Source organism: Beta vulgaris, chromosome 6, assembly GCF_026745355.1.
Source record: "Beta vulgaris subsp. vulgaris cultivar EL10 chromosome 6, EL10.2, whole genome shotgun sequence".
Lineage (NCBI taxonomy): Eukaryota > Viridiplantae > Streptophyta > Magnoliopsida > Caryophyllales > Amaranthaceae > Beta > Beta vulgaris.
In genome coordinates, this window is record NC_079207.1 from 21,575,637 (window position 1) to 21,585,711 (window position 10,075).

General features: G+C 42.2%; 1 long non-coding RNA gene and 1 other non-coding gene across 3 annotated transcripts; both read right to left on the minus strand.

Annotated features, from left to right (window-relative positions):
* Positions 1-1,764: 1,764 nt before the first annotated feature.
* Positions 1,765-7,648, minus strand: LOC104896143 (uncharacterized). Of its 2 annotated transcripts, XR_008969913.1 has the most exons (4): positions 3,813-7,648; positions 3,603-3,740; positions 3,144-3,504; positions 1,765-3,049 (listed from the first exon to the last, which is right to left on the minus strand). It is a non-coding gene; the product is annotated as an uncharacterized LOC104896143 (long non-coding RNA). The 2 variants fall into 2 exon arrangements; XR_790404.4 differs by having other exon boundaries at positions 3,603-7,648.
* A 1,352-nt stretch (positions 7,649-9,000) lies between these two features.
* On the minus strand, positions 9,001-9,107 carry LOC125499188 (small nucleolar RNA R71). The gene has a single exon (XR_007275904.1). It is a non-coding gene; the product is annotated as a small nucleolar RNA R71 (small nucleolar RNA).
* Positions 9,108-10,075: the final 968 nt, after the last annotated feature.

The following is a 10,075-nucleotide window of genomic DNA, read 5'->3' on the forward strand; positions in this document are numbered from 1 at the left end:
AGCCATTTGCTGTGAATTTAGAGCGACGAATAACGAAGCCGAGTACGAGGCGCTCATAGCTGGAATGACATTAGCAAGGACATGGGAGCGAAAGCATTGAAAGTCTTCAGCGATTCACTGTTGATAGTCAGCCAAGTCAAAGGCGAATTCGCAGCAAAAGACTCTAAAATGGCCATGTATTTAGAAATAGCTCAGAGTAAAAGTATAGTGTTTAATTCGTTTGACATTTTGCAGATACCTAGGGACCAGAATACACAAGCGGATGCATTGGCCAATCTCGGATCTTCTTTAAGGGACTTTCGTTTACGTCCGTCCCTATTGTTCATTTGACAAACCCTGCTATCGCTAGGATATCGGGGACGCTGTCGCAACGAGACCGATCAGCCTCGAGACAATCATGGGTCGTCAATAATGTTGATAATCCCGCAAGAAAGCGACCCTGACGACGAGGAAGTAAGTGTCAGTTGGACAAAACCATTTTATGATTTCCTTGCTAATGATGTACTCCCAACAGATAAGGCGGAAGCACGCAGAATTCGATTCAAGGCGTCGCGATACGTACTCATTCAGGGAGTACTGTTCAAAAAGTCTGCCGCAGGCCCCTACCTATGCTGTTTGGAGAAGGAGCAATGGGGGCAAGTCCTGAAGGACATGCATGATGGCACTTGTGGAAATCATTCAGGAGGACGCAGCTTGTCCAACAGAGTATTGCGCATGGGCTATTATTGGCCAACAATGAGGAAAGACGCAATAAGGTATGTCGCCAAATGCGATAGTTGTCAACGACATGCAGGTATGACGCACAAACCCTGTGAACTTTTGCATCCTACTCTCACACCTTGGCCTTTCATGAAGTGGGGCATGGACATAGTTGGTAAATTACCTCCAGCCCCAGGTCAGAAGGTCTTTATATTGGCACTAACTGACTACTTTTCTAAGTGGATTGAAGCAGGTTCTTTTCAACAAGTACGCGATAAGGAAGTGATTTCCTTTATATACACTAACATCATTTGCAGATTTGGCGTCCCGTCCGAGATAGTATGCGACAACGGGTCGCAGTTCATCAGCAACGAGACAAGACGCTTCTGCGATGAATGGGGCATAGCGCTGCTAACGTCAACGCCAAGATACCCACAAGCCAATGGACAGGCCAAGTCCAGTAACAAAACGATCATTGACTCTTTAAAGAAGCGGCTCACAGCCAAGAAAGGTAAGTGGGCGGAGGCGTTGCCTTCCATCTTATGGGCTAACCGTACGACACCGCGCACCGCTACCGGAGAAACTCCGTTCTCATTAGTCTATGGTTGCGAGGCTGTCTTGCCTCCGGAGGTGAGCGTCCCAACTGCGAGATGCAGCCTAGCGACGGAGCGACGGAACAACGATGAGTTGATAAACGACCTAGATACCATTGAGGAATTGCGCGACGCAGCGTTGGTGCGCATGGCGGCCCAACAGCAAAAGTAGCGAGGAGCTTTAATAAAAACGTCCAAGCCAAGTCTTTTGTCGAAGGACATTGGGTCCTAAGGAAAGTATTCCAGAACACACAAGAGGCTAACGCTGGTAAGCTAGGTCAGAAGTGGGAAGGACCATATCAAATCAGTAAAGTAGTAGGCCATGGAGCCTACCAATTCGTCCGACGTGACGGAAGCTCCGTACCTCGTAGCTGGAATGCCACACACCTCAAACGATACTACTTTTAAAGCTAAGTGATAAGCTTTGTTTTCCCAGTTTTTTTTTTTTTTTTTTTTTTTTTTTTTTTAAAAAAAAAAAAAAGAGATACATATATACACATAGAGATATAGAATAGTTGATAATGCCATTATATCTGGGTCGCTAGGTGTTAGCGACCATAGTGTTCTCTCATTGGGTACTTGTTGAGTTGCAGGCAAATTGTTCCCATTCAACTTATTAACGTCCCGACGATTTTCACAAGGCACCAGGTAGACTTGCATCTTGCCACCATAAAAAGTGTTTTCATCTACTATTGCCTCAACTGACGTTACGACAGGGGCACAGTCATTTTAAAGTGATAACTCCTGATGACATTTCAGCCATCTCCCTGACGAATACATGTAAGTTTTATGTATTTCCTATGTGTATTCTAAAAGTCGTTTAGTCCAAAAGGTACGTCTGAGCGACCAGTGATGACTTTTATTAAGTCCAAACGCTACGTCTGCACGACCAAAGATGGCTTACTAAACGCTGACCATCCTTTAGGAACGTCAGAATAACGACCGAAACACATGCATGCAATATAAAACAAAGACATAAGGACAATTTTGCCAAAGGTCAAAGCATCAAGGTAATGGTCACCCCGTTTAAAACGATAAACAGTTATAGCCACCCCCATGGGTGACCCAAAAGTACAGTACAAATGGTCACTCTTTCAAGTGACCTTTAACAAAAAGATTGATTAATGTTTAGATAAGAGGGGATGGTATAAAGGGCTAAAAATTAAACGGCAGGGACCTCTTCTCCTCAGACGCTTCAGCTGGGAGGACAGTAGTCGGAGCCTCCTTCTCGGTTCCGGGGTCAGGGGGCACATCAGACGCTATGAACCCAGCGCAAGACGGGGCGTTTTCATCAACTTTTGATGAAGAATCCGCCGTCGCAGCCAAGTCCTCTTCGCCATCAGATCCTTCATGGATCCCATGAACTGGAGGTATAGGTCAATGTCCTTCTGTGGCGTCCACGACGCCGTCTTCTTCATTAAAAACTGGTACATTAGCTTAGCCCTGACCCTAGTCATCACCTCAGCCTCGAGCATGTCCAGCTCGTTCTTCTGTGCGTCGACGCTCGCTTGGAGCGTCGTGATTTCATGACGAGAAGACTCCTCCAACTTAGTCGCCCTCTACCTTATCTCTTCTAGCTCCTCCCCATTCTTCTGCAAAGTCTTTTTCATGTCCTCCATGGCCTTCTTGCAAGACTCCACTTCATCGCTTTTGGACTTCGCGTCCAATTCAGCCTTCTCCATTCTCTGCTTCATGGTCAGATGACCCTTCAGCAGAGAGGAGATCTCCCTCTTAGCCATCAGGAGATGTTGAGAAGACTCACAAAAAGATATGATACGCGTCACTTAGAGAGTCACAAGTTATTGTCATAAGTAGGCATAATGTCTGAAAAAGGAAATCGGAAGTCTATACCTAAAATAGGAGTTCCAGCCCATCCGACATCATGCGAGGAAGAGTATGTTCCTTGATCCTTTCCATTGCGCTAGGAAAAAGAAACATGTTTGCTTCAGGCCATATGGACCGTTCCAACGACATGAAGTCATTTGGAACGGTCACAGAATAGGAAGGATCCCTTTTGTCTGGGGGGCTAGGAAGTCAGTCTTGTGCGTATTAGACGCAACGTCCAGCTCGTCGTCCAAGTGAACGACAACCGCTGTATCCTTCTTAGACGACGCTGACGCAGCGTCAGTAGAGGACTCCCTCTTAAGCTTGCACAACATCTCAGCCAGTGCCTGCCCATCCAGACTCCCCCTAGGACGCGATTGAGACGAACCTGTCCGGAAGTGATAAGTCCTTAGTATAAAACCTTCCCTGGTAGAGTCCTGCTAAAGAATAAAAAGCAGAGGAAAAATTTAAATTAGATAGACTAACCAGAAGCCATAGATGAACAACTGTCTTGAGAAGCAAAAAGAACCCTTCTGAACTGCCTGTCCTCCTCTGACACCTTCAGAAACTTGTCACAGAGACTCTGAGACTCGTCGCGATGCGACAGCAGTTTTGAGTTAAGACCTGCAGTAGAAACGATGTAAGAATGGTGTTAACGACACATCACGAATTTAGAAAAACAGAAAATAAACACACCTTCGGTATTCCAGCCACCAACCAAAGACGCCCCAGCTTCCCCTAGCGACGATCTCTTCACAAAACAAACCTGTTTTTCCAACCTCTGTCATTTGACTGTATCCCCCCGACCAGAGGCTCTAACCTCGCCTTTGCATGTAAGGCTATCCTATTTTTCGCTTTGACCCTAATTTCATAATGTAACAGCAAGTCGTGAAGGGTGAAGGCTTCATCCCACGACGCCGTCACCCTATCAATGACGCTCAGGATCCTCCAAACTTGGGGCATAATCTGCCCTGGGCTGATTTGGTAGATCTGCATTAGATCCCTTGCCAGGGGGGTGAAAGGAAGTCTAAGACCTAATTTGAAAGGGTATTCATAGAGCACTACCCATTTTTGGGGACACGACTCTGGGGTTCGTCAGGTTCAGCATTTCTAATGACAGTACTCTCAGGCAAATTTCCTAAGTCTAAAAACCTTAAAAGGTCCTCTTCTGACATCGTTGACAGTTCGTCCTCATTTTCTACCCTTAGTTCTACAGCTTCTTCTTTCCCTTTCGATTTCTCTTGGTTTTTCACAAAAGTCATAATGTTGCGTCTATTGGGAGCCATGAGAACGGTAGAGGAAGAGAAAATAGAGCGAATCAAAGGAAAAAATGAGCGAAAAAGATCGAAATTACCTGGTGTCAGCGATCTTTTTTCCGAAGGAGAGAGTAAAGGAAGTTATGGAAGTTGCCTTACTTAAAGAGAGAAAGATTTGATGAAGTGAGAGTAAAAGTTATGATTTTCTCAGCCGCTTAAGTTATTTATGCCAACAGTGAGCAATCATGACAATCGTGCTAATGATTATAATTAAAACGGCTATTTAAAAATAAAACTACCTTTTGTATTTTGAGACTCTTGGACTACCAAAAATAACCACTCAAAGCAGATCTCCTTTCCTTCCATGCGTCTCTTTGGAAATCTTTTTTCTTTAAATTGACAAGGGCGAGATTTCTTGCGATTTGTGATATCTTAATGACTTGAGTAGAATTTCATTTGATTCGTTGGTTTTTTAACAATTGTCTCATGGGCTTTGTGCCACCCCAATTCAACAATTGGGGGCAAACTGTTATGGCTGAATTTTTTGACAGGATGACATTGACGCGACGATGCGATGATTCGATGACGTAATACCATCTCACGTAAAGACACAGAAGATGCAAACCGAAGACACAACGAAGGATGCAAGATTAAGAGCAGTGCATTGAATGGTAACGGTCCAGCCAAATAAGGCAAGAGCATTATAAGCCATAAATTCAACCGTTAGAGGGGACAACATTAAGATGCTGGAGCGTGAGCATAGAAGATTCTCCATGATTCAAGCGTAGAGATTAATGTAATAATTAGTGAATTTATTTTTGTATTCGTTGGGGGGAAAAAGCCAAAGAAAGAAGAAGGCATATAAAAGGGAGAGAGAGGTTAATGACATGTTTTTTACGCGATATTGTGAGAAAGATATTAGAGTGAACTAAGCATTCTTGTAAATGACAATCAGTCACAGAGAAAGATAGTGAACTATATTAGTTTGGTGGATCTCCAACCACCCGCGGTTTTTTACCCACCTTCATTGGGGTTTTCCGCGTCACCACTTTTGTGTGTTCATCCCCTTTGACTCCCTTTTGCATTCTTTTGTCGCAACAACTTTGACATCATCTGGTTGACACGTCCCACAAACTTTAATTTCATCATAAGTGATAAATTTTAGCATAAACAGAAAACATTCTCAATTTTAAGAAATCATTGTCAGTTGCTTCCCTACACTGACAATTGAACCTAAGTAGATGTTCCTCGGCAGCAACTCTATCATTGCCTGAGAATAATATAAAGTCAAGTATCTCAAACGTTTTAGGAAATGGATTCGCTTTATCAATCCATTCAGGGTAAGGTTTTTGACCTATCTACCTCTGGCCTTTCCTAGAGTTATCTCCTATTAGTCTTTGGAACAGTGCCTCAACTTGTGCCGCCAAGGGTCCTGATTTCTCCATGTGTATCCCATATTCCCATTCCCTATACCTCTTGTTTGATCATACATAGGACTAGGGTTAGGCATGAAAGGTTGATTTTGATAACCTCCCATAGGGAGATCCTGGTGATGCATATAATTAGGAGCAGTTGCTCCTCGTGCCATCTGTGGCGGGAATGTATGCCCATTTGGGGGCATCCCCTACTGGTAAGAGCCAGTTGCTTGGGAAAATGGAGATTGGGTTTGACCATAGCATGAAGTATTCCCATAGTGAGGCATACCAGCAATAGGTGGTTGGTTAGGCATATAAGCGAAGAATGTAGAAGGGATCCGAGCCATATTTGGTTGGTTAAGAGGCATATATGCATGAGGTGAACTGTTGTTTGCAACAAAAGTACCTTGCGTCTGTCCTCCTTGTGATGGTCCAGATTAGTGTGTGTTGTCACCAACTTGTCCACCACCCATGAAAAACGAAGGTTGGTGATGTCCAGATGGCTGGTGCCAGCTTGGCTCCACGCCCGTTGCCATTCAATCACTTTTCCTAAGACTTCCATGATTACCCTCTCCAAGGCTCAAGGGTATTGCCGTTGTTTTTCACTCATGGGAGGAAGTTGGTGGATCACTTGAGATCAACGTATCTCTAGTTTCAAGGTGGGAGAAATGTAACCTTGGTGGGTAACCTATTGGAGGAGGATCTGGTGCTATGCCACGACTTCCTCGTGTTCTATTTAGTAGGATTTCTTCTAAGGTCTTAACCAACTTCTCATTTAACTGATAGTATTTTTCGTGGCTCTAAGCGAGTAACTACTTCAGTAGCGAGAGAAGTAGACATTGCTGTGAAAGTTGCACTCGTAGTATCATTGATATCTACAAGTATTTGATCAATTTGCCTAGGTTGATTTCCCTATTCTCCTCACTTATCCTTTGGAGGATATTTATGAAGACCCTGACTGACTCATGGGCTAGAGTTCTGTAGTTAGAATCAAATTGTTGTCTTTGATTCTCTCTGACCTCCAATAATAGAACCTATTGCTGTGAACTTTCCATACAATTGATGTACAAATCCACGACTAGTACTACTTGGAGATTGATGAGTCATATTAATATAGGCATTTCATGATGCATTTAGGTTGCATTTTAGGATCATTTAGTTGCATTCTTAGTCCATAATTGCATATAGTTACTTAAGTTGAGAAGATATCACTCTTGCGTGTGTTTTCGGTGTTTTTGATAGTTTTCAGTTATTGAGGACACAATTGGAGTATTATTGGACAAGCTTAAGCATGAGAAGTATCTAGGAAGGAGCTAAGTGAAATGAGGAGTCCAAAGGGCATCTTCGAGTCGGATTGCAACTCAAATATAGCGGAAACATGTTAAAAGAAGTATGGAAATTGAGTCATGTGCACTCTTTTGATCCTAACTCATTATTCAGAGATCGGAATTTAGTGATTCCAGTGGGGTTGGAAACTAGACTTGAAGCGCTTTCCAACGGTATATTACACGCCCCGATACGAGCTCTAGTTTGCGAGATATGGTCTTTACAAGTTGACGCTGTTTCGCAGGTCGAAAACCCGCGGCCGCGGGTTATTCCGTGTTTCCTAGTCGAATAAGGCTTTATCTTTTGACGAATTAGACTCTATTTTTCTAGTTGTTTTAGGAAATAGAAAGGTATAAAGACTCAAGGGAATATTATTATTTCCTATCTTATTTTCTATTTTGTTTTTTTCCATCATTAATTCATAAAAGATTAGAACTCTTTTTCTCTCAATTAGTGAAGAACCCTAGTTTTGTTTTTTCCCCAATTACATTGAATTTTCAATAGAAGCTTTGATTTTTGAAGATTGGTTCTACAATTGGTATTATTATTTTCTCTTCTTATTCCTATTCAATCCTTTATTATTAATTCATGTTTGCTTATTTAATTATGAATATGTTTTCCCCAATTATGATTGAGTAGTCTATTTCTAGGGTTTAGGCCTTAGGGGGATCCATGATCAATTAGGAAGGGATGTTTATTAAAGTATTGATTTTTATTGATGCATGTTGATTCCTATTGAATGTTTTTATGTCTTTTCAATCCAATTTGGCCAGATTTGATTGTTATAGTGTTGCAATATTAGGTTATGCGCCGAGAGATATAAACTTGATATTAAGGCTAGTTTCAATAGGTATAGTTGGTATTAATAAATGGCGAGAGCCTGTTAATATTGTTCTATGGTTGATTTAGACTTGAGAGAGCGAATTAACTATTTAACTGCATTTTAATTGTTGTTTTTGTGTTTCATCCCGAAATATTGATCATTGGTGAACCTATGCCCTAGACCTTTTATTCTTGATAATTCTTGATATAGTTATAGTCTAGTTTAGTATAATTACTCACAAACACTCGTTTCTATACTCTAGATTTGACTGACAATTAGGAAAAGAACACTGTTTCTCTGTGGATTCGACCCTACTTCCCTGACTACTATTTGTTAGAGGATTTTAGGATTACTTTTGATAAGGTGATACGACTTTAGCCTGTCAAAATTTGGCGCCGTTGCCGGGGAAACGGTTTTGTTCCATTTTCTTTAATTGTTTTAGAGTCTAGATTATATACTCTCGTCTCAGAGAACACTTGTTCTTTGGGACAAAACTCTTAATTGTTTGTTCTTTAGTTCTTCTATGCGCAGGAGTTTGAGTTCAGATTGCCTACAATTTGATCCTGAAATCGAAAGATCCTTTCATAGACAGAAGAACTTTTCCAGACAGTTGCGAGATAATCCAAGGGAAGATAATCCTTTGGATTCTGACTCTGATTCTACAGCATTGTCTCTTCGCTCAGCCAAATCAGAGATGGCTCGGAGGCTTACTGATTTTCCTAACCCTCTTTTGCTGAACTTCCGAAGAGCAATCAAATGCCTGAAATTGAAGCTGTAAATTTCGAGATTAAACCTGCATTGCTATATGATCGAACGAAAACAATTTGGTGGTGGACCTAATGAAGACCCTAATCTTCATTATCGGATTTCTGCCAATATTGCTCTACTATTAAGCAGCAGGGAGTGACACAAGATCAGATTCGGGAGATTCTTTTCCCATTTTCACTTCGAGACAAGGCAAAGATGTGGTACAATGTGATTAATCGAGCCACTCTTGGGATCACTGATTGGAATACCTTGGCCTAGCTTTCTACAGAAAGTACTACCCTCCAGAGAAGACTGCTAGGTTGCGTAGTCAGATTACAAATTTCACCCAAGGGACTGATGAGTCTTTACATGAGGCATGGGAAAGATTTAAAGATCTTCAGAGAGAATGTCCCCATCATGGTCTACAAAAATGGTTCCTAGTTCAGGGATTCTACAATGGTTTGGGGAACAACTCGAGACTTATCCTTGACTCTGCAGCAAATGGGAGATTCATGAAACTAGAAATTGATGCTGCAATGATTTGATCGAGGAGATGGCTATCCACAACTCTCAATATGGTAATCCTCAGGACTAGCTAACAAGGGTGGAAAGCATGAGATAGATTTATATCCCTATTAGCTGCACAGATGAATGCAATCAGCAATAAACTTGACAATATGCAGCTCTCCTCTCCTGCAAGTGTTGCTGCTTTGGGTACTACATCCGAGATTATGTGTGATAATTGTGGCATAGTTGGACATTGGGCACAAGAGTGTCGGAGTTCTCTCGAACAAGTTAATGCTTTTCAAACATATCAGCCGAACAACCCATACTCCAACACATACAATCCAGGGTTGAGAAATCATCCTAACTTGTCTTACAAGAGCACTAATGTCCTAAATCCTCCTGCACCACAACCACAAGCCAACAATTGAACCAGAGGTACTACCAACAACCTTCCCAACACCCTCCTGGTTTCTCTAGACCACCTTTTAATCCATCTCAACAAGCACCTCCTGCCGATCCAATGATGGTTGAGATGAGAAACATGATGCTACAAATGCAAAAAGATCGACAACTGACAAGCACAAATTGAGTCCATTCTTGCTCACAATAAGATTTGGAGAATCAGTTGGCACAATTGGCTACTTCGAACTCTACTCGACAACAAGGTGCTCTTCCAGACAACCTGTTCAGCCTACAGATTCGGCAAATGCCATCACTCTCCGAAGTGGTTCTCACTACAATGGACCACCCATGCCTATTGATGATACTTTGAGTGTGAAAAATGATAAGGAACAGGTCCCAGCTGAAGCTAAAAATGACAAGGAGAACTCTAAGCACGCACTGAACATGAAGAGACCAATGAAGCCAAAAAGCTGCTATTGAGTT